Source organism: Myiozetetes cayanensis, unplaced genomic scaffold (genome assembly GCF_022539395.1).
Source record: "Myiozetetes cayanensis isolate MyiCay16 unplaced genomic scaffold, myiCay2020 scf6-25, whole genome shotgun sequence".
NCBI lineage: Eukaryota > Metazoa > Chordata > Aves > Passeriformes > Tyrannidae > Myiozetetes > Myiozetetes cayanensis.
Window position 1 is genome coordinate 59,644,113 of NW_026087853.1, and position 20,446 is coordinate 59,664,558.

General features: G+C 41.6%; 1 protein-coding gene across 1 annotated transcript in view; it reads left to right on the plus strand.

Moving 5' to 3' along the window:
• The window catches only part of MPPED2 (metallophosphoesterase domain containing 2), a 99,387-nt gene that overhangs the window by 6,356 nt on the left and 72,585 nt on the right, over positions 1 to 20,446 (plus strand). The window lies entirely within an intron of this gene.

Below are 20,446 nucleotides of genomic sequence, written 5' to 3' on the forward strand. Positions count from 1 at the left end.
CTAATAGGATTTCGTGTGGTTACAATGTTCCTAAAGGCAACTTTGGGAGGGATGCTGAAGAGTGTCCGTCGTGCATGTGGCTGACTTTTCAAGGTGAAAAAGTTTTCACTAATTACAATTGAAACGTTTATACAGCCACTCCTCTAATAGATAGTGTCTCTCTTAAATGATATTCATTCGATGGATGTCTTAAAAGGTACTTTTCTCGTTTGGAAAAACTGTAGTTGAAATAAATACACGTGCAGTACAGCGACAGTATTTTAAATTATTCTTAACTTAAAAACTGCAACTCTCTGAAAATCAGTAATTTGGTTTTGGGGGAAAGTGTGGAGATCAAAATTTAGAAAATTTGGAAATTAATTAGTTTCACGGTGGAAGCAGAGAGAGCAATGTTGTAGTGCAGGAGGTGAGCCTGCATTCAGGTGTAGGTCTGGATAACAAATGATGGATTTTAGAAAACCTATTGAGGAAAAACAAAGAAAAGACAGGATCCTGCCAGAAGGGTGGAGGAAAGTATGGAAGTGAAGAGGACTATGGTTGAGGGTTTGTGTGATGGTAAGAACAGCTGAATTATTTCTGGGGAGGAGAGCCTGGATTCTGTGGCAGCTTCAGACAGGGTCTTTATTTGTCTTCTCGGTGTTTTGCAGTGGAAGCATTGTGTGTATTTTTGAAGGAGGATGTCATCAAGTGAGAAACTTGAAAAGAAAATTGGTAAAAGCAGTATTAACAAAGAAACCGTGATCTGTTTACCCTGTTGTATCTCTGTTAGTGCCACAATGCTGCAGCCACTAGGATTGATTTGATTTGGGTTTACAGTCTGCTTTTTTTGTTGTTGTTGTTGCTGTCTTTTAAAGTAATGCATGTGTTTGGATGGTTTTTTTTTTTTTTCTGAGAGGGAGTTTGAGGAAGCTTTATTCTCTAGTGAAAAATTTATTTTAAAAATCACGGGATGATGAGAAATGAGTAAAGCAACATGGGAACTGAGTGTTGTGACAGGTATGTGAATAGCAGGGCAATATATTGCTGCAGGGCCCTGCTGCATACCATAAATCAGTAGCTGGGTGCAGCTTAAGGACAGTGTTGTTTGCAAAGGGAATCTTTTTTAGAAGTGATTTCTTTATGGGTATGCATCTCCATGTGCAAAGGTGAGAGCTGGGTTCATGGCACATATTACAATCACTTTGCATAAAGGAATATAATTTGGAATATTATTTTGTCGTCTAAAGCCATGCTCCCACCTACAGGTTTCACTTACTTTCTGAAGATGGTATAAAGTGTTTGTGTTTGAATGTTTTTTACAAGTCACGTTTACTTTCTGTTAGTTTTAATTGAATGCATCACCTTAGTTCCTTGCTTTCAAGGGCAGCTGCAAAATAATAAATAACAATTACAATATGCTTCCCTTTGCTTCATATTGATTATTATCCTTCTGAAAGTTTCCACACTTTATATTTTTTTGCCAAGAGGTATGTCTTAGAGGCAAGTGCTTCTTGCTCCTTTGGTGTGGCACTGCCAAGTATGAGAAGTTTTTGTTTGTTTTGGGGTTTGTTTGTTTATTTTTACATATGGGGGTTTTTTGGGGAGGTGTTTTGGGTTTTTCTTTTAAAGAGTTTTAAGCTGTTTAGACTTTTGGGGTGTTCTGTATGAGGCTGGGATGAGTGGTACCAGTGAGCAGCAGTAGGATGCAGCCTGGGGACAAATCCAAATGTAAAACTACTTACTTAGGCTTTAACCAGAGAGAAAACCCTCCTGATTTAGGTACAACAACCTATTTACTTGCAGGGTTAAAAAAAAAAAAGGAAGAGTGAAATAAACTTTGTGTATCTGTTGGGATAGGCCCATCTGGGGAGGATGGAGGAGTTTTGTGAAAATAAAATAGGTTTAGCACCAACTTCTACAAGCTGAGCCTTTTAGAGCAGTTCATTATCTTTCCTTTGGTGTCACCAGCATGGCTTGGTGGCTTGTTTTTAGGATACTTTATGTACGTGTTAAAACTCCTCTGGTTTAAATTCAGCAGTAGGGGAGTAAGAAAGATAGAGGTTTCTGTGCCAGAGCAAAAGTCTTCTAAATAAGTTTATTCATACCTGGAGATACCTTGAACAATCTGTAACTATATAATTTTATTGCCTTTTCTGTGCTGGAGTAAACCCCCATGTGAATATTTCTCATTTTAAAGCAAAGAGCATAAGCAGAGTTTTATATTAGCAGAAATGTATATATATATATATGGTTGAATAAAGTATTTAAAGGTGTGTAGATATATATATATGGTTGAATAAAATATTTAAAGGTATGAATGTGTGTAAATGTGTATATATAGTAATAATAGTAAAATAAAAACAGAGCTGTATGATCATATGAGAAAAAGCTTTCAACTGTGATGAAAGTTAAAACCCATTGTTAAAACCCAGAGATCTTATTAGACTACTAACCTGGAGAAATTGGATCTTGCCTTTTTTTTCTTTTTCTTTAGGAAACGGTCCTGCTTTTAATGTGCTTTATAAACTCCCACTGAGATTACTGGGAAATCATGCATTTGATTTGTAATAGTCTCAAACTTTTGTTTCACAGAAGGTGTGTGATATTTAGGGGGAGGGGAAAGAGCTGGCATTAATAAAATATGAACTCCTTTGACATTTAGAGAATGGTGGAGTTCGCACATGTAATATTATTGGTTGAGAGAATACAGAGATTCAGTCTTAAACTGGTCAGCTGTGTTTAGTGTGACTGGGCAGGCTGTTTCAGCTGATAGTGATGTGACAGAGGTTTTCGTGGAAATCGTTGCTCTGGCCTTTAATAAGACTTTTTACAGTTGGTCCCTCCCTGAGGTGGGTGCTGCTGAGATGCAGCAGCTCAGAGCCCGGTGTGTGTGAGGGAAAACAAACCTGTTTTCCTTCAGCCAAGAGCAGCAGCCTTTCAGCAGCTGCCCCGGAGCAGCTGAGCTCTCCCTGCAGTGGCCTGGTGGGGATTCCAGCAGAGTACAGGGAGGACAGCTGGGGGTGAGAACCCTTACAACTGTCCCAAAATAAATAGTTCTGCACTCGAGAAAAGGGCCAGTAGCTGACTGTGTTTTCTGGTTCTTCTGCCGGTGGAAGCTGAGTGGCAAAGATGCTAATTTTAATCACCATTATGAAAGCTCTTTTACTGGTGCACGTGCGTGTGTCTGTTTGTCTGTGTGAGTGAAGATCTCTACCGTCTTCCTGAATTTTACATTATTTAAGATTACTCATGCAAAAATCTAAGCGTCACATAAGCTTTAAACTTGAATTTTACATGTAAGACGAAAATAAATACCTTTTTATGAAGCTATGCTCGGAGCCTTTTGAGATGCTGGAGTGGAGCATGATGAAAGTGTTAATACAGGGGTGATAAAAGGATCAGGAATTGCAGTTTTGTAAATAAAACTGAAGTTTAGGCACCTTGTACCGTGTTTATACAGTGCAGTCATAATATGCTAAACACTCCTGAGAAATTGATTAAGTTTCTGACCTTTCTTTTTGTCATTGTAAAAAGGAATATTAGCAACCTACCTTTAAAAAAAATGGTCTGACGTCTCCCTGGAAGGCTGATGCTGTAAAAGTGCCAATATCGTTACTATAAATGTAGGACAGGTTTAAAATAATTTTTTGTGCCCACTTCCCTGTTATTACCCTCTTTCCACGTCACCCTGTGGTGAGACAGAAGCCAGGTCTGGTTTAAATTGTGGCAAACCCCTTTACTTGTGGGGGTGCTTGTGGGGGACCGGCTGCCAGAGCAGCCCCTGCGCCCATCAGAATCAATCCGTCAGCCCCTCAGCGTGAGGCATCAGCCTTCTGCAGCTCCCACGCGTTGGCTGAGTGAGAAAAGCTGTGCCTGGAGGTTCCTTGCAGGGCTGGAAGCCCGGGAAGATCCCTGATATCCAGGGCTTCAGCGCTGAACCTGCCCAGCTGCTCCTTCCTGCCCTCCTCCCTGTGCCACACGCTCTGCCCCCTCTGTGGGAGGGTTGGCAGAGCCTTTTTTGGGGGCTGCTGTAGTGACTTGAGACACTGAAAGGGTCTGAGCTAAAAATGTCCTTTTTTTAGTGGTGTGGGGGTTTTGGTTGGTTGTTTGGGGTTTTTTGTTTGTTTTGTTTTCCAGTGAGCTGTTTTCAGTGACCTCTCTCTCACCAGGAGTGTGGGTTACTGGTGAACAGGTTGATGAGAGGGAGGTGTGCTTATGGATCAGCCAGTGGGCAAGGATAGAAGGAGAGGGATATTTGTTCATCTTACCTGAAGAAGTAAGATTGGTGAACATTTTCACTGGTGAAATTGTGCTGTTAACCCTTTGTAGAGCCAGTCTGGCCACTGTTGGTAAAACCCAAGAGGGAGAAAGAAAAAAGGCTTTTTATTTATGCACACGTGTGTTCATGTTCTTTTATGCTTTATTAATCGTGTCAAGAAGCCTTCAGGTAACAAGCACTTTAACTGTAAGGCTGTATTTCAGTAGCTGGGCTCTATAAATGGAAATTTTCATTACATGGTCTGGTTCTATGCTATAGTGTTACTTGTGTAGTTCCTTTAGTGGTTGGTCATACTGAGAGACAGTTGACTTACAGTTTGATGTCCGTGTACGACACAGAGTGTGCTCTTTTACCTTTTGGGGAGATGGGTGATGGGATTTGACCCAGGAGCACTTTTTGCAGAAGTGCTTTCCTACCACAATACCTTGTGCTGGAGGGAGACTGCTTGCCAAGGAGTCTTGCTTTCTTGCAGTGAAGGAGTTAGACAGAAAAGGTGGGTATGTGTTGCAATCAGGGTGTTGTGCTGTCACTGGAAGTTTGTAATTTCCTTTGTTAACATATCAGGGCAGTAGGGATGTTGTCGTGGAAGCAGCAGATTCTTGCTTTTATTTAATGCTTGAAGGGTGAGAACACAATCTGTCCTGTGAAACAACTTCTGGAGCATAGGTTTCCAAACAGGGAGTTAGGACCTAACTAAATTTGCAGGCCCCACACTGCACATCCCACTGCAGAATTTTTGGCTCGTGGTTTTTCTCCTGGTGGCAGAATGAGGCTTCCCTGACAGCAGTGATCAGGGAGTGTGTTCCCTGTGATACATGGCTATTCCAAGCCCAAGGGAAGTGCCGCACCCACCTATCACACATCTTGTTCTTTTCTTTTGCAAACCCTTTGCTTGAATATTTTGTTGGCCGAATAAGCAAGAGGAAAGCACTGCAAACAATGTGGTTTTAGGTGTCTGTTACTTGTGAAATTACTGTATGCAGCTTGCTTATGTTTGATGTAAGACTGTTTCAGAAGTGACCAAGTGTTGATCGTGGACGTTGGGTTTTGTACTGAATGTTGGCATGGTGATTTTTTGAGTTTGCTTTTCTGATCTTGAGCTACCAGGGGTGGCTTAATTTCAGAGTCAGTTCCCTAACACTGGTGCCCGTGGAACAATTCAGAAGCAGAGAGCTGGTGTGTCTCCCTTCCTAAAGGAACACCTGGAAAGTCTGGGTTTGAATCCTGTAAAATGCCATGGCATAACTTGAGAAAATAAATGCCCTGAGGCATGGCAGAGGTACAGTGAGGCAGGGAGATGTCTTTAAAAGATGCATCTCTTAACAACGAGGTTGTGGAGTTACTACTTTGAAGACGCATGTGTGGTGTTGGGGTTGCCTACAGTGCCTGGAGTGATATGTGCTGGCAGGGAGAGGGGAGTGCCAGTGCTGGGGTAGGAAGTCCCCTCAGTCTTGCATGGGAAAATCATTCACCTCTTAATTCACACCAGGTTTTTCCAAGTCCCTAGAGAGGATTCCGGCGAGTTGTGAGTTTTGGTCCTTGAAGCAATGGCTCCTTGTTTCCAGTGGTTTGAATCATACTTGGCACATGCAGTTATAGTTTTATGGACTTCATTGTGATTATTTCTGCTTGCAGAAAGCCTGATATTGGCTTTCAGGTCCTTTCTGTAGTGTGCACACGCAGAGCAGTGCAAAACAAGAGGAAGGAGGTAAGGCTGTGTGCACACAGATGTGCAGATATTTCTTAGAGATATTTCAGAAGATATGAAGAAGTCTGTGGGATTTGGAAATTCAGATCTTATCCATTTGCTTTCAGTTTTGATGTGGGCCATTAAGATGGCAATTTTGAGACTGTGTATTGCAGAAGGCAAGTTTTGTGTTAATGTGTGGTTGGTTTTAATTATGAGGAAGCTATGGCTGAATTATGGATTCGTTTAGGTTGGATTATCAGCTCCAAGCATTAACCTAGCACTGCCAAGTCCACCACAATATAATTCAATATATTAACTGCTAAAGATGTTTAAAAAAAAAAAAAATCTGCAAATTAAGATCACATAAAATGAAACAGCAAACATATGTGCATTTGAAACACTGAAGTCTAACCAATTCTGTCCTGTAGTAAATGTGACTAGACTTCATTTAATGTTTTTTATTTTGATGCCTGTTTCAAACAAAAACGTTAGGGTATGATAATCTTGTACCCAGTAACATTCCTGGAGCAGGACCAAGTGGTTAGAGCAGAAAACTGCAGGTCTGGATTCCAAACAATGAACTTTAGGTACCTGGCGTTGCAGTCATTTTATTCCTTCTGAAGAGCTGACCATAAAGCTTGGTCGTAACCTCCATAAACCTGGAGATTTCTTCCAGCACATCAGCTGGGTGTATCCTGCAGGATCTGCTGCTGTTGGCTGTAACAAAATGCTGGTGGGATGAGCACTGGTGGTGGTGCTGCTGAAGCTTTTGGAGTGGGGGCAGAGAGGATGGCTGAGACAGCAAGGCCACTCGTAATCCCCAAATACAGTTGTCCTCTTCCTAACTGATGGATCAGACCCACTTTATTTCTGCTGTCAAGAGATTTCACCTGTGTACTCTGCACTGACAGGGAAATGCTCACCCCTATGTTGATATGCACTATTTTATAATGGGCGTATTTTCTAAACTGTAAATCGTTCCTCTTGAGGGAAAAGACAAATAAGAAAATCCCAACTGCCTCCTGGTTTTACCAAAAGATTGTTTACATTTATTGTGCCGTGTGGTGTCTTCGTTTTTGTTTGTCTCAGGTTGTGAATTCCGTATTCCCAGACCCTCTCTTCCTTGCGTGCTGCCTGACACGGGGGCTGCAGAGATTCCACTGGATGTTAGCAGGGGAAAAACAGCACCAGAGGCTTCCTTGCAGCACAGTCCCCACTTACTGTACTGGGCATTAACTTATATCCAGCACATTAGACTTAAAAGCACACAGCCATTAAGTGTAGCTCTCCCTTCCCAGGAGGGCAGCAGATGGAGAGGGAATGGGGGAGGGAAGGAGAGAGGAGTGTGATAGAAGGGACTTGATGTGATGTATTTGTAAGCCAGGAAACTCGCTATTTACCACGTTTACAATTTCTCTGGTATAAGGAATTGAGCGTAGTGACTGTGAGCATCAGGGTCAGCACATTACTCCTAAATGTTTAGCTATTGTATCTGTTTATGGGAGGAAAAAGGTGCCAGTCCAGTATATCTTCCCTCCTGTTCCTTTTATATAGGGAGCACAAAGAAAAAAGTCATTACTTTTTAATTACTGTGGGCTTCTTTGTTTCTTAAAGCGCATTCACTTTTGGCCAGCAGTGAGCATTAACAATGGGTTATTTTCTTTCCTGTGAATGGTGAAGTAGTAGTTTTGGGGAAAATAATGTCCAGAATTAAAATTTCATGTGGTCCAGCATATTTAATAAATAGGAGCCTTGTCCTATACTTGTTTAATGCAGTGATTAGTGACATCATTATTGCTTCCAGTGGGACAGGACCCGTCACTGAGAAATGCCAGATTAAGTGGCTCCCTCAATTTTTAGCAATGATTCTTTCAGGGACTTCTGTTCTCTGATTGTTAGCAATCTGAATATAAGATTATGATAATTGACAGATATTAAGGAAGAGGGAAATTTCATCTTTATTGTTTGTTTATTTTGTAAGCTTAGAGTGAGCCAGGCATTCACTTTTTCTCCTGGTGGAAAGAAGTGAATAAATTAAAACTGAATAAATACCCAATTATACATGAAAAAAAATTATATATAACCTGGGTGTAATCTTTGAAATTACTTGAAAGTTTTTATATAATTGTTTCATTTTGATTATACCTCTCTTTGCATTAATTTGATTTATTTCATCATTTATTGTTTGTTAAACAGTGGTGTTTGCAGCTTTGACAGGAGGGCATGTTTGTAGGAAGAATTAATTTTGTTCTGCTCTTGTTACTATTCTGTACCTTGAAAGTTTGCACTTAGGTGTTCTCTTTGTGTTACTGGGGGAGGGTTATGATTCATATTGCAACTTGTTAGATGGTTTGGAGGTTATTTGAATTGTTTGTACAAAGTTCTTAAGACAGTTTTTCTGCTGGAAATGTTGTCAGTGTAATGAGACTGCACAGAACAAATAACTGTGATAAGGGTTTCAAACACCCTCTGAGAATTAAAATGCTGATGGTAATCTTAGGGGTGGTCTATGTTTGTTTTTTTTTTTTCCCCCTTTTTTCCTTCTCCACTGTGACCTTTGGTGGTGTTCTGCTCAGCTACTCTGCATGGCTGCTCTCTGAGAGTGCTGCTGTGTTAATGGAAGGATCACACACACTGCTCCTCTCAGAACCTGATACATCATCTTGGCAACAAAATGGAGACCTTTAACTCTTGGAGTTTTCATCATTTGTTGTTAGTTATCTGTTGCCATGAGTTGTGTGCCTTCAAGAAAACTCACTAGTTTAAAAATGTATGTATGTATGTAGAGATTTCATTTTGTCTGAGAATAGTAAGAACATCCCTGGTACTGGTTTCAAGGAATTTAAATGGTCTGTGTTTAGGGGGATTTTGTTTTGTGTTTAGGCTCATTCATTTTAGATATTATTATTACAGGGTATATTATCCTGAAACAAATCCTTGCATTCAATCTAAATTGTCAAGAGAAATATTAAGTCAAAAATTCCTTGATAGTCATTTCAAACCATCATTTAATACTGTGATGTAGCAGAGTCACAATTTTCAGTTTCTCTTAGAAAGTTTTTAAGATGTCATTCTACAGAATAAGAAAGACCTTTTATTAATTATTTTATTCAGTGTAGAATTGAAAGGTATAATCTGAAACACGTAGAACCAGGGAGTTGGTAGAGGGTTTTATTTATTAATTAGTTCAAATTAAATGGTGGCCTTTAGAAGATCTGGAACAAGACATGGCAATTTTCTGTGTATCTATTCATAAAGAGGCAATGCCATTTCTTCAGGGTCCAGACACTTGCACAATAAAATGCAGGACGAATGTACTGGAGGTGGCCGATACACAGAATAAACGGAAGATGAGAAATGGATAAATGATCTCGAATATCCAGAAATAACCAGAGAGAAGATGCTGGCCTGATGTATATAGTTCCTAGCACACCTGGCACCTGCAGCCACGTGTTAAGATGTCACTGCCTGCATATGTGTCTAAAGAATTCTTGCTCTGGCAGTGTAGTAACATACAGCACAGCATTGCTGCGCTCGTGGTTTTGGAACCCGCCTCTCACGTTCGTGTGTGTTTTATTATTTTCCTAGCAAAAAAAAAGGTTTTTTTAGAGTTTTGAACTTCCAGACCTGTGCCCTGTAGTTGTTCACCCACGCTGACCAAGAGGTTGTGCGTTGCCATAACGAGCCGAGGTTGTCGGAACCTTTCAGTGCCGTGCCCAGAACCGAGCGGCTTTAAAGGCTCGCGTTTTTTTGGTGTATTTTTTTTTATTCTTTACAATTTTTTCTTCTGTTGGGCTTAGTATGCCTAGTGTCAGGCAGTGTGCCGGGAACAAATTCTCTGTGTCCACAGAGAGAGCTATTGTAGTTACTGTTAGAACTTCCCTCGTAAGTTCCCCACAAACGACTGTGGTCTCTCACCTGTCGGGGCCGCACGTGGAACCGGGAGAACAGATTTGTCTCTGCCTCCATTCAAAAGAGAGATCCTTCAGAGAGCACCAGTTGCTGTGGTGGGCTTAGTTACATGAATAACTTTATAGGAAATAAAGCACCATCCTTTGTGGACTTTTTTGGGTTTTTTTGAAGGGACCAAACAGCTGTCAGTGGGGTAGAATTTCTGTTTGTTTAGAGCTGCGTTAGACAATGAGCTCTAAATGAAAATTCAGGCATCCTGCTATCTATCCCCTTAGTCATTTAATCTTAACCAATATGCACTGCATTTGTAGGGTACGGGCAGTGATGACAGATGTTCAAAGAGTTTATGGATTCCCCCCCCTTCCCCCCATTGTCCAAACAGAAAAAGACAGAGAGCTAAGAGTTAAATGTTGATTCCCTCATGGTATAAGTTAATTATATTATGTATCAGCTGCATCGGGAGCTGCTGGAGTTGCCACCTTTCTGATTTTAGCATCCTCCCAAAGGCTGTGATGCTGCAGAAGGAACAGTTGAATGGAGCATGAAAAAGTTTCTTGAACTGCCTCAGTTTGCACTTAGTTTACTCGAATACTTTGACCTGAAACAGCGATAAGCAAGAACCGTGATGTATGGGTGGCTTTATCTGGAGAAGTATGGGAGAGAGAGTAAAATCTAGGTGTCCTTATTTAATTTGTTGCCAACCATGGGTCAGTATGGTGGCTCAGAGTGGGCCAAGGCACTTGTTAGCAGCACTGCTCCAAAGGTACCAAAGGTACTCCATCAGGCAGCATTTAAATAAATGTTTTTGATTGTCTGTCCAACTTTTGCAGTCGTTCTTGGTCCAGTGCTACAGAAGGGTTGTGTTACTACAGCTGTGACAAGGTTAAGGTCTGTTCTCTGTGAACATTGTGTTTCACCCATTGGTTCAATGGCTCTTGCAGATCTCTTGACTGAAAGGGCTTTTAAAAACAAGTGGGTGTAGTATTAAAGCAGCGACTACACAGGGCATAGCAAACCCCATTTTCTATTTGCCTTACTTTTGCTGTTGCCTTTGTGATAGAAATAGTCCACTGCACAGCTACACTTGTGTTTTCTCTGAGGAGCCTGTGGTTTGGATGTGTCCTCTGCAATGTGTGACACAGCTGCTGGTGACCTGGCAGCTTGGATCAAGTTAGGAGTTCAACTGTGCAAGGGGAAAAGAGACCATATTCATTAACCCCCATGTATCTTTTGGTAATTAGTAAAGGTGGTATGGGTAATTACAGAAAAGACTTGAAGCTAAATTGAGTAGGTATTTTAGCAGGTATTTCCCCCACTGTGAGAATCTGGCTTTGCAATGGCACGGGGAGGCAGGGGGGGACACAAGTCCACATGTGCAATTTAAATAGGTCTGGATTCTGCATCATAAATATGCACCGGATGCAGGGGAGAAAACCAACACATTCTCTCAGGACGCTGTTAGGGCCAAGCAGAATCTCATTAGGGACAACTTCAAAGATCAGTCCCTCATGTCCATAAAAATAAGTGTAAATTATCTTCTGTGAGCCTGCTGTTAGCAGTTGCACTGTTACATTATGCATGTAGACTAGACTGCACATGGTATGAACAAACTGCACCGTGTTCCATTAGTGTTTGGTTTTTATGCTAAGCGTGGCAACTTTGCTGTTTACTGTTGTAGTTTTGGCTAATACAATATTTGACCTAAAATTTCCTGTTAAATTATCTGTTAGTAGGGCACACAATGTCTGAAAAGGACTTTTAAGGTTCTACAGTGCTTGTGTGCCCTAAAAAGGGCAAAATGTATTTAAAATGGGAGCTGCAGAGGTTTGCAGTGCTGCTGGAAGGGCGAGGTTATCAATCTGTTTTGAACTGCTGGGCAGGGTCTGTAGAAGCCCAGAAGGGGCTAATGGGTATGTCTCAAACACCCATAGCTGGATGGCTGTGGAGTCAACCAAGGATTCGTGATAAAAACAGTTAAGGATTGTTGGTAATAACACACTGTGAGAAAGAGCAGGATGTGGTTGCAGAAGGGGGCCCTACAGAGGTAGGGCATCGCTTTTCTGGGACAAACATCCTTGTTCTAGTTCCTGGAGATGAGCACAACACACAGTGCAAGGGCACTAATGAGACTGAGAAGTGGGCATGGACTGCAGGGGGGTGGAAATCAAGACCACCAAAGACCCCCAAAACCTCCAACCCATTTCCAGAAAGGTCTGGAAGAACAGCCTGCTTATGATAACTGATTTGGATACAAAGTCAGAAACCTGTCTTCAGGATGGGGAAAACTTGTCTATAAAAAGGTAGTCCCAGAAAGCCCAGGGTGTGCACCCCAGGACCCTGGACACCGAGGCTGGATTGACAATGGAACCAGGACTGGTGATTTCCTCCTTTCCTCCCTCTCTTTACTTCCTCTCTTTAATTCTCTCTCTTCCCTTCCCACCTCTTCACCCTACCCCTTTATTCAAAACCCAGTGCTGTGTGCTCGTGTGGGAGGTCAGGGACTAACGTACCAATTTCCACGCCAAGTGGGTAATTTAGTCATAAACATTTCTAGTGTCTTTTGTCGTTCCTTTTCAACCACAAGCATCTAAAAATCATCTCCTTAAGGGTGGGACACTGCAGTGTCCCTGGCACTGAGGCCTTGGGGGAGTTGTGGGTCGTGATCACAATCCCACTGTGCAGGTGCAGCAAATGAAGAGTGGTGGGGCCTTGGACAGGGCAGAACACCTTCCATCCCTGCAAACTGTAAATCCTCATTTAGAGCTTCTGCCTGTGGCTCCCCTGGAAGAAAGGGCAGTTGAGCTGAACAGGGACCAAATGTGCACGTTAGTGCAGTTTGCTGCTACACTTCTAATGTTAATCGTGTTAACAGGCCACCTAAGGAGGGCACAGGTTATGATGGTAAAAAGCTTTTATTCTGAACAGGAAGTAGCCTGATGGAGAAAACGTATGGAAGTTTTGCTACTTCTGGGGTTTAGTTTTTTGTTTTGTTTCATATATATATATATATGTCAGATTTTTCTCACTGTTATGAAAACATTGCAAAAAACGGATTTTCTCTAACTGGCATCACTTTCTAGAGCAGAGTTGTCTAGATTTTCATGGGATTAAAAAATGTTGAGTTCTTTACTCTGGAAAACTCTCTACCCCTTCAGCTGTGTTTTAAAATCTAATGAGCCAAAAAGCCTCCTATTCATTTTTTATTTTTTTTTTTTTCTGTTCCCAGGTGTAACAGAGAAGAATTTGACTGAGCTTTTTTTTCCCCCCCCTCTCCCCGTCTTGTGATTACAAAACAAAGGAGTCAAAAAACCCCCACACAATGTATATTTGTTTCTCCATGTGTGTATGTATGTACACGTAGCTGGTGGGTTTCCTGCTGCCCAGGGAGAATGTTTGCTCGCAGCAACAGCCTTGCTGTTTTCTGGAGGCCCTACTTCCTATTTACGTTCTCTTGACCTGGATTTTAAAGCCTGTAAAAAAAAAACCCCGACTCTGGTTTGTTGTCTGTGCTGAGGAGCGATCAGTTTCATTAGAAGTTCAAGACTGCTGGGAGGAAGTCTTCATTTACCATCATTGTTTAGGTCTGGCTCTGCTGTCTGCCCACAGCAGACAGTGTTTGAATGGGCGATAAGATAAGAAGTGGCAGCGATAGCCACGCTGCAGGGTTACTGGGAGGGCACGAAGCAGCGTTTGGCCCTTGGAATTTAGAAGCCTGATTCTTAGTTATAATGGGTGATTGAGATGTTCTTCTCGTAGAGTTGGCAGTTAATGTGGCATTCGTGTCAGCCTGTCCCTCAGGAAAAAAATGAAGTGGTTGTGGGAAAACAAAGCAATAAAAAAAAAGGCAAAGTCTGTAAAAGTGGGCAGAGCATAGCTCAGTTTTTCATGTATGTGGTCACTTGCTGCTTTTAATGCTTAAATATATACGTGAGACTGTGTAAGGATACCATTTTATTCAAGGAAAATATAAAAAAGTGGAATAGCAAAAAGGCATGGATGGTTAGGACTGAGATACTCGGAATGAAATGTGAAATACAACCCCTTAGCACAGTCAAGAAACTGCAGCCAGGGTGCTTATTATCTCAATATATTAAAGATATTTGCTTTTATTTTTTTCTTTCTTCCTTCATTTTGTTTGTTTGCTTTTAATTTGTCTGCTTTGGAAGTCTTGTTTCCCATCCAAACCTAATACCGTCTCTAACAGAAGGAGTCGTCTGGAAGTCAAACGTGGAGTGCGAGATCAAACCGGGTCTGAGGAGTGGTTGGGAAGACGTGGGCAGCCACCTGTCTGTAGGCTCCTGATACAGGTTCTGGGTTAGTGGGAAGGGAAGAAGGCCTTTTTCCCCTTTGCCTGACAAGTGCCCATGAAATGTTCGTGGCTCACCTTTTTACACCGTGACGTTTAATGACTGCCAAGTCTGTACTTGTGTATTTTACACTCCAAGCCTTCAAACAGTGACCTTGATAAGCTTCCTGATACAAGTCGTTATTTCCCACGAGTGAGAGCTTGGTGGGACGCTCGTGAAAGAGAGAACCGCAGGCTGGGAATCATCAGGGAAAATCCAGGACACAACAGGCCTTCGTGGTCAACACTTTCATCTGTTTTGCTTAGCGGCGTGAAAAACGACAGCGTAGTTTATGCTGTCAGCAGCACTTCCCGTGCTTACTTCAAACTGCAGAAGTGGCTGTGCGTTGTGTTAACCTCAGCGTGCAGCTCTGACATCTGTTAAAACTGGTGGCAGGCCATGTGTAACGTCCCAGGGCTGAATTCCCTCCGTGCCATACTGCACTTGTGCCCCCACATACGAGCGTGTTCCCATCACGCTTCGGCTGGAATCGCCTTTTTGCCATCAGGCCGGGAACTGAAAAGTGAGTGGCACGTGCCAGAGCCAGAGACCTCGTTAAATTCCTGGGAGGTTAGATTCCCTTTGGATAGCTGGCTTGCCCATGTGGAGCACAGCCAGGCAAACCCCTGCTTTGCTGACACCTTGGGGCTGGTGGTGCACGCACCTGGCAGGTTGCCTCGTGCTGAGAAACGGCTCAGTGGCAAGTCTGTAATTCAGGCAATTCCCTGGGCATGGGTATTTAGCAAAGGTCAAGGGCAGAGTGACTTATTGGATCATGTTCCTTGGGGGTGTGTGTGTGCACAGAGGGAGTGTGGCTTACAAGGACAGGTATTGTGGACACAGGCAACGTCGGTGATCTACGGGAAGTGATTTTGCTGTTTTGCAAAAAATACACACCTGTGCTTGCTAAACAAAGTTGTATTTGCTGCTGTCTTGGTGACACACTCTTAAGGGGTGTGCAGGTATCAAGTCATGGTAACAGCAAAGAATTAACGTTGGTGAGAAACGGTCTTTGGGGAGATCGTGAAGTTTCAGATGAGAAAATGTCACTTGTGTGGGTGAGATGAGCACAGCTCTTTGGAACTGCGTGGTATTGTCTTCATCAGGTTAAAAATGATCAGTATTTTAAAAAAATCTTGTTATTTGACAAGGAGAGAGAGAGAGACATGGTCCTTGTTACTGCAGGTAATACCAATAGAAAAAGAAAATGCTAGAGATGCTTTCTTATGCAAAAGTAGTCTCTACTGGAAAGGCTCTGAGCATTGCTACCATTTCATTTCTACAGCAACCTGCAGACAAAGCCAGTCTTGAGGGAAGGTTTAGATCAGTTGATTTTCCAGAAGGCAGATAGACCAGAGCCTTTTAATTCTAGAAGGAGATGCTTTTGCCCTATGGGAGTATAGTCAGTCTTCACATTCTGCAGAAGATGAAGCAGCTCAGGATTTTATAGGCCAGAGTAAGGCACTAGGGTAGAACTAGATGGAATAATGACTTGCAGAAGGGATTTCTGGAACAGACTGGAGTATCTTGCCAGTTTTGCCCTTAAGGGCTGCATTCGTTATGAAACAGTCTCTAAGTCTGTTCCTGATTGCCAAAACGTTTGGAGGGAGGAAGGAGGAGAAAGGTTGCAGGAAATTAGTCACTCCAGTCAAAGAAGTAGGAATCTTAACTGCTAATTTTGTTCAGTGTAGGTGACTGTAACAATACTGATGTGAACCAAGTATAGTCTCACATTGCTGTGAAGTTGTGGTCACTGTGAACTTTGACTTTACTGACTTCAGCAAGCACAAGCCCTGGTGCAACTGGAAATTTCAGTGGCACTGCCAGAATGAAGAAATGTAAAGAAAAAAATAAAAACCCCAATGGATCCAGATGTAAGGGAAGAAATGGTTAAGACAGCTGTTCCCAGATTTTAATAGTCGCATGTTTTTTGCAGTGTTTTTTTTTTTTTCCATCTCCTTGAACAACATAAGCAACAGCCTGTTTCCTTACTTATAAACTACCCTAATAGTTGTAAGCCTGTCAAAGGTGCTGTAATATCTTTTACAGAATGTTTAGTAATGATTTTTTTGCTGAAAACTCATGGAAAAATTTTTTTTTTTTTTTTAATTGCACTTCCCCATAGCCTTGCAAAGCTGTTGTGGAATTCTGTTGTAGTCTGTCCCTGGAATGCATCTTTTCCTGCTCCATAATGGGTTAAGGGAAGAGAACTGGCATTTAATTTACATGCTGAGAAATATTACAGAGGGATGGGTAGGTGGGTGCAGTTTTACATGTATTCTTAGTCAAAGCAAAAGTGGTTTTGATGGTTTAACAAAAAGCAACCCACCCAAGTTACTATAACTGACAGTGAGTGCCCTGATATTCCATCTATTTGTGTCTTTTGGTTTTGTCACTCTCAGTTTTATTTCTAATTTTCAAGTAGCTGAAGCTTTTCTGAAGTTTTTATTATCAGAGTGCCTGTTAAAAAGATTTTATTTTCCTTTTAAGTAGTAGGAGGAGTATGAAGATGAAAATCAAGACTGTGTATCCATATAGGGAAACTGATTCAAGAGAGTTCCTAAAGAAAAAGGCTGTTCTGCAGCTGTTACTCAGACATTCCTCTTGGTGTGGACACTCATATTCTCTAGGAAAAGTGCTTAAGCTAAATCAGAAAACAGGACTGTGCCTAATAAATAGACTCCCTGGGGATCCATATAGAAAAAGCAATGGTACTCCTAATTCTCACAGCCTGACTTGCCTCAGAGTAACCTCCTATTCTCAAGTTTCAAGAAACCAGAAGATACATAAAAGCTGAGACAGATTCTTTTGTATAAAAAAGGTGTTCAGTTTTGATTTTGGGGGTGGGGTGGGGGGTGGGTTTGTTTGTTAGTTTAGTTTTGCTTTGTTGTTGTTTGGGGTTTTTTTACCTCCTGGCATAGGGGATCTGAGGTGTCTTCTAGGTCATTTATGACAAGTTTGGTGGAATTAAGCTCTGTGCATGAGGCCTTTATGTACCACTGACTGTGTGAGCTTAAATGCTGCAGGATTCGGTTTATGCCTTACCAGCACCCACCACAACAGAACGAGTTCCACCCACCTTGGTTATTCCCCATTTAAATGTGAAATGAAGGTTTCTATTTGCTCTGCTGCAGATAGCACGTTTTGATTTTTGCATGTCTAATTGCACTGGCTGAGGTAATGAAATTCCCTTTTTTTTTTTTGTTTTTTTGTTTTGGAGCGTAATCAGCGAGATTGCATTTGCATTGCTTATAAAATGAATCACGGAAGTGAAATTGCATTGCCCGCGTCTCGTTCGGTGTCGTAAAATGTTATGTGGTGCAAGCTTGTTTTCCTCCTTCCTGGGGCTTTTCATTGTGATGTTCTTTCTCTAAATTTCCAACCACAAGCTCTGGCTTTTTTGTGTTTGACGTAGAAATTGCTTTCTGCAGTGCGCTTCTGCATCTGTCACGTGAACCGAAGTGTTGATGGTGCACAACGTATGGATTCGGAAGCAGCGAGTTTTCAAAGTCTTGTGCTCTGCTGCATATTATTAAGTGGGTTTGCACAATTAGCAGCAACCTCTGAGTTGCATGTGATAATACCTTACTACTCTTCAGGTATAGAAGCTGCATGTTGAGGGGTTTCAGCTCATTTGGCTTTGGAATTGACTTGTAGATAACATCGAAAGCAAAATGACTCTGTTGTTCTTCCCTCTTTTCCCCCTGCCTTTGTTACTGGCACAGAGGCAAAAGTAAATGTGTTTTTAAATTGAGTTTTCTGAAAGTATCCCTGAGGTAAATTTCTATCTTGACTATAATTCATTTTTGGATTTATTTGATTTTTGGGGATACATCTTCGGAAATAATCGGTTTAATGCAGTAAGAATAATTGCTAACTGCAGAAGCCAGTAACAGTTCTGATAAATATGAATGTCCTAGATACTCCCACTGAGGACTTTTAAGTCATTAATTTTTATGATAGAAGTATAAGCACAACAGAAATGTTCTCAGATAACCTGTAACACTGTGGCTGCCCACAAACCCTCTGCCTATTAACTACATTATTGATAAAAACCTCCTGATTGTATATGCAGCACTGCTTCTCATAACGCTGCCTAAACGTGATGTGTGTCAAACAAATGCCACAGGCAAGTTAAAGTGACGGTGCAACAAAAAAACTCAGAGCTGGTTTCTATCCAGAGGATGTTTTTTATTTTCTGTGTGAAGACATTGGTCCCGAGTTCAGCAGCCTCTGTCACACAATACTTGTGGTTTAGGAGAAAGTGAACAAGGACGCCAAATAATGAGTGAGATTTGAAAAAGAAAATGAAAAGGGGAAGAAAGTAAGGCAGAATGAATTGTGCATTTCTAGGGAGTATCTCCAGCTGGAGTTACCTTTGTGCAGCTTTCTGCTAGTGCAGACATGAGATTTTTTTTTTTTTCTCCCCCACCTGCTATAGCTTTATCTACCAACCCTCTTCTCACTCGAACGAATGTTTGTATCTTGAAATACTGTGGAATGTGTACTATTTGACCTGTGGTTTCCTTGTCATAAGTTATTTAATACTGGAGAGAGAGAGAGGAAAGAGGGAGAGAGCTATCTGGTAGAATCTCTTTAGCTGGGACTGTATTTGGCAGAGTGTTTTACAAACACAGAACCTGCTTTCAGTATCTGCGGCACTACAGCCCTCTCCAACCCAGTCACCACGGAATTGTAGCAGTTTGCTGATTGAATCCAGTTCAATTCTGTGGCTGGATTTTGTGTTAGTTGTGTGTGTGTGTGTGTGTCAGGGAGACCCTGTTAGCTGCAATGAAGACAATTGCACTGGAAAGATAAAGGAGAGAAAGATGAAAGTGCTAAATTGTCTCCAGGAGAGTTTTATGCCCAAAGTTGTCTTTCATGTTTCTGTGTCTCTGGCAAAGTTTCCGTGAAAGGTTGAAGCATATCTAAGATCAGAAATTGGTTCTTGGTTGCTGGGGTTTTTTTTTGCTGGTTTTGTTTTGTTTGTTTGCTTTTTGGTTGTTTTGTTTGTTTCCTCCCCTTACAACAAAGAAAATTATATGAAGTAACTGTATGGTTTTTTATATACCCTGAGACGGATTCCGAACTCTCACCAGTCTAGATCTAGAGTTCAAGTTGAGCTTAAGATAACTGGTGTCAAAATTTGGGGCAATGGAATTTCTAGGGGTACACAGATGTTAAACCAGCTGTGTGACTATATAACATGAGAGTTTACCTAATTCCAATTAACCATTTTAACGTAGAACTGAGCATTTTGGTAACCTGGATGCTGAGTACAGGTAACCTGTATTTTTGTGTTGGTGGAAGCTAGTTTAATAATCTCTTCTCTATTCCTATTAAAAACTAGGACTTAACTTTAGAAGGAGAACCAAATTGCTGTCTGTATATTATCCTCTTCCCTGCAGAAAACTTCTTAAACCTTAGGAGGTAGACAAATGAAAAGAAACCTTTGACAAGGGCTGAAATAGTTCATATCCATGAGACTTAGTGGCAGAAGGCCTTTTAAGACAGCATGGCTATTATGAAGAGTTCCATTCAGTAGGAAAACAAGTGTTAGATGCTCGGATTTTGATGGGAAGGGTTTTGTGACTAATACCTTCAAGAAGTTTGTCAGAGCTCAGACGCAGGAGAGAACATTCCTCCTAACAGCGACAGATTTTCGTACTGGTTCAGATAGACAAATTCATTTTGCAGATAACATGTGATGTCTGCCAATTTACTGTCTCAAAAATAGTATATCATGCTGCACGAATACCAGGAAATTTCTTTCTGAGTTAACATGTCCCGGTCTGGTTTTTTTCACCGATCTCCTGCTGACATCAGTGACGATTTCACAGGCATGCTGATGGCACTCTATGCCTTTAAGTAACTCAAAAATGGGAACTGGGAGTGTTTGCCCAGCATGAATTGCCTTTCCTTTGAACAGGTTTGGGGTTGTTTTTTTTTTTTTGTCTCAGTTCTATCACCCCTGTGGAAGTCAAATCATAAGGCAGAGCAGGGGAGAGAGTCATGATGAGCCGCCTGTTTATGGGAAGGCCAACACTTTGCTTGCGTGGAGATTGAATTGCATCTCATCCCTGGAGAGGGTGATACCTTCAGGTCAGAAAGGAAAATGACTGAGAAGACAAAGGGCAGAGCTTCTTGCTTGCACTGTGTGCTTAACTTGTGGTTTAAAGAAGAGCACTTGCGTTTCTTGGGCTGAAATTTCAAGTTGTCCCTGTGCTTTTAGACCAAATA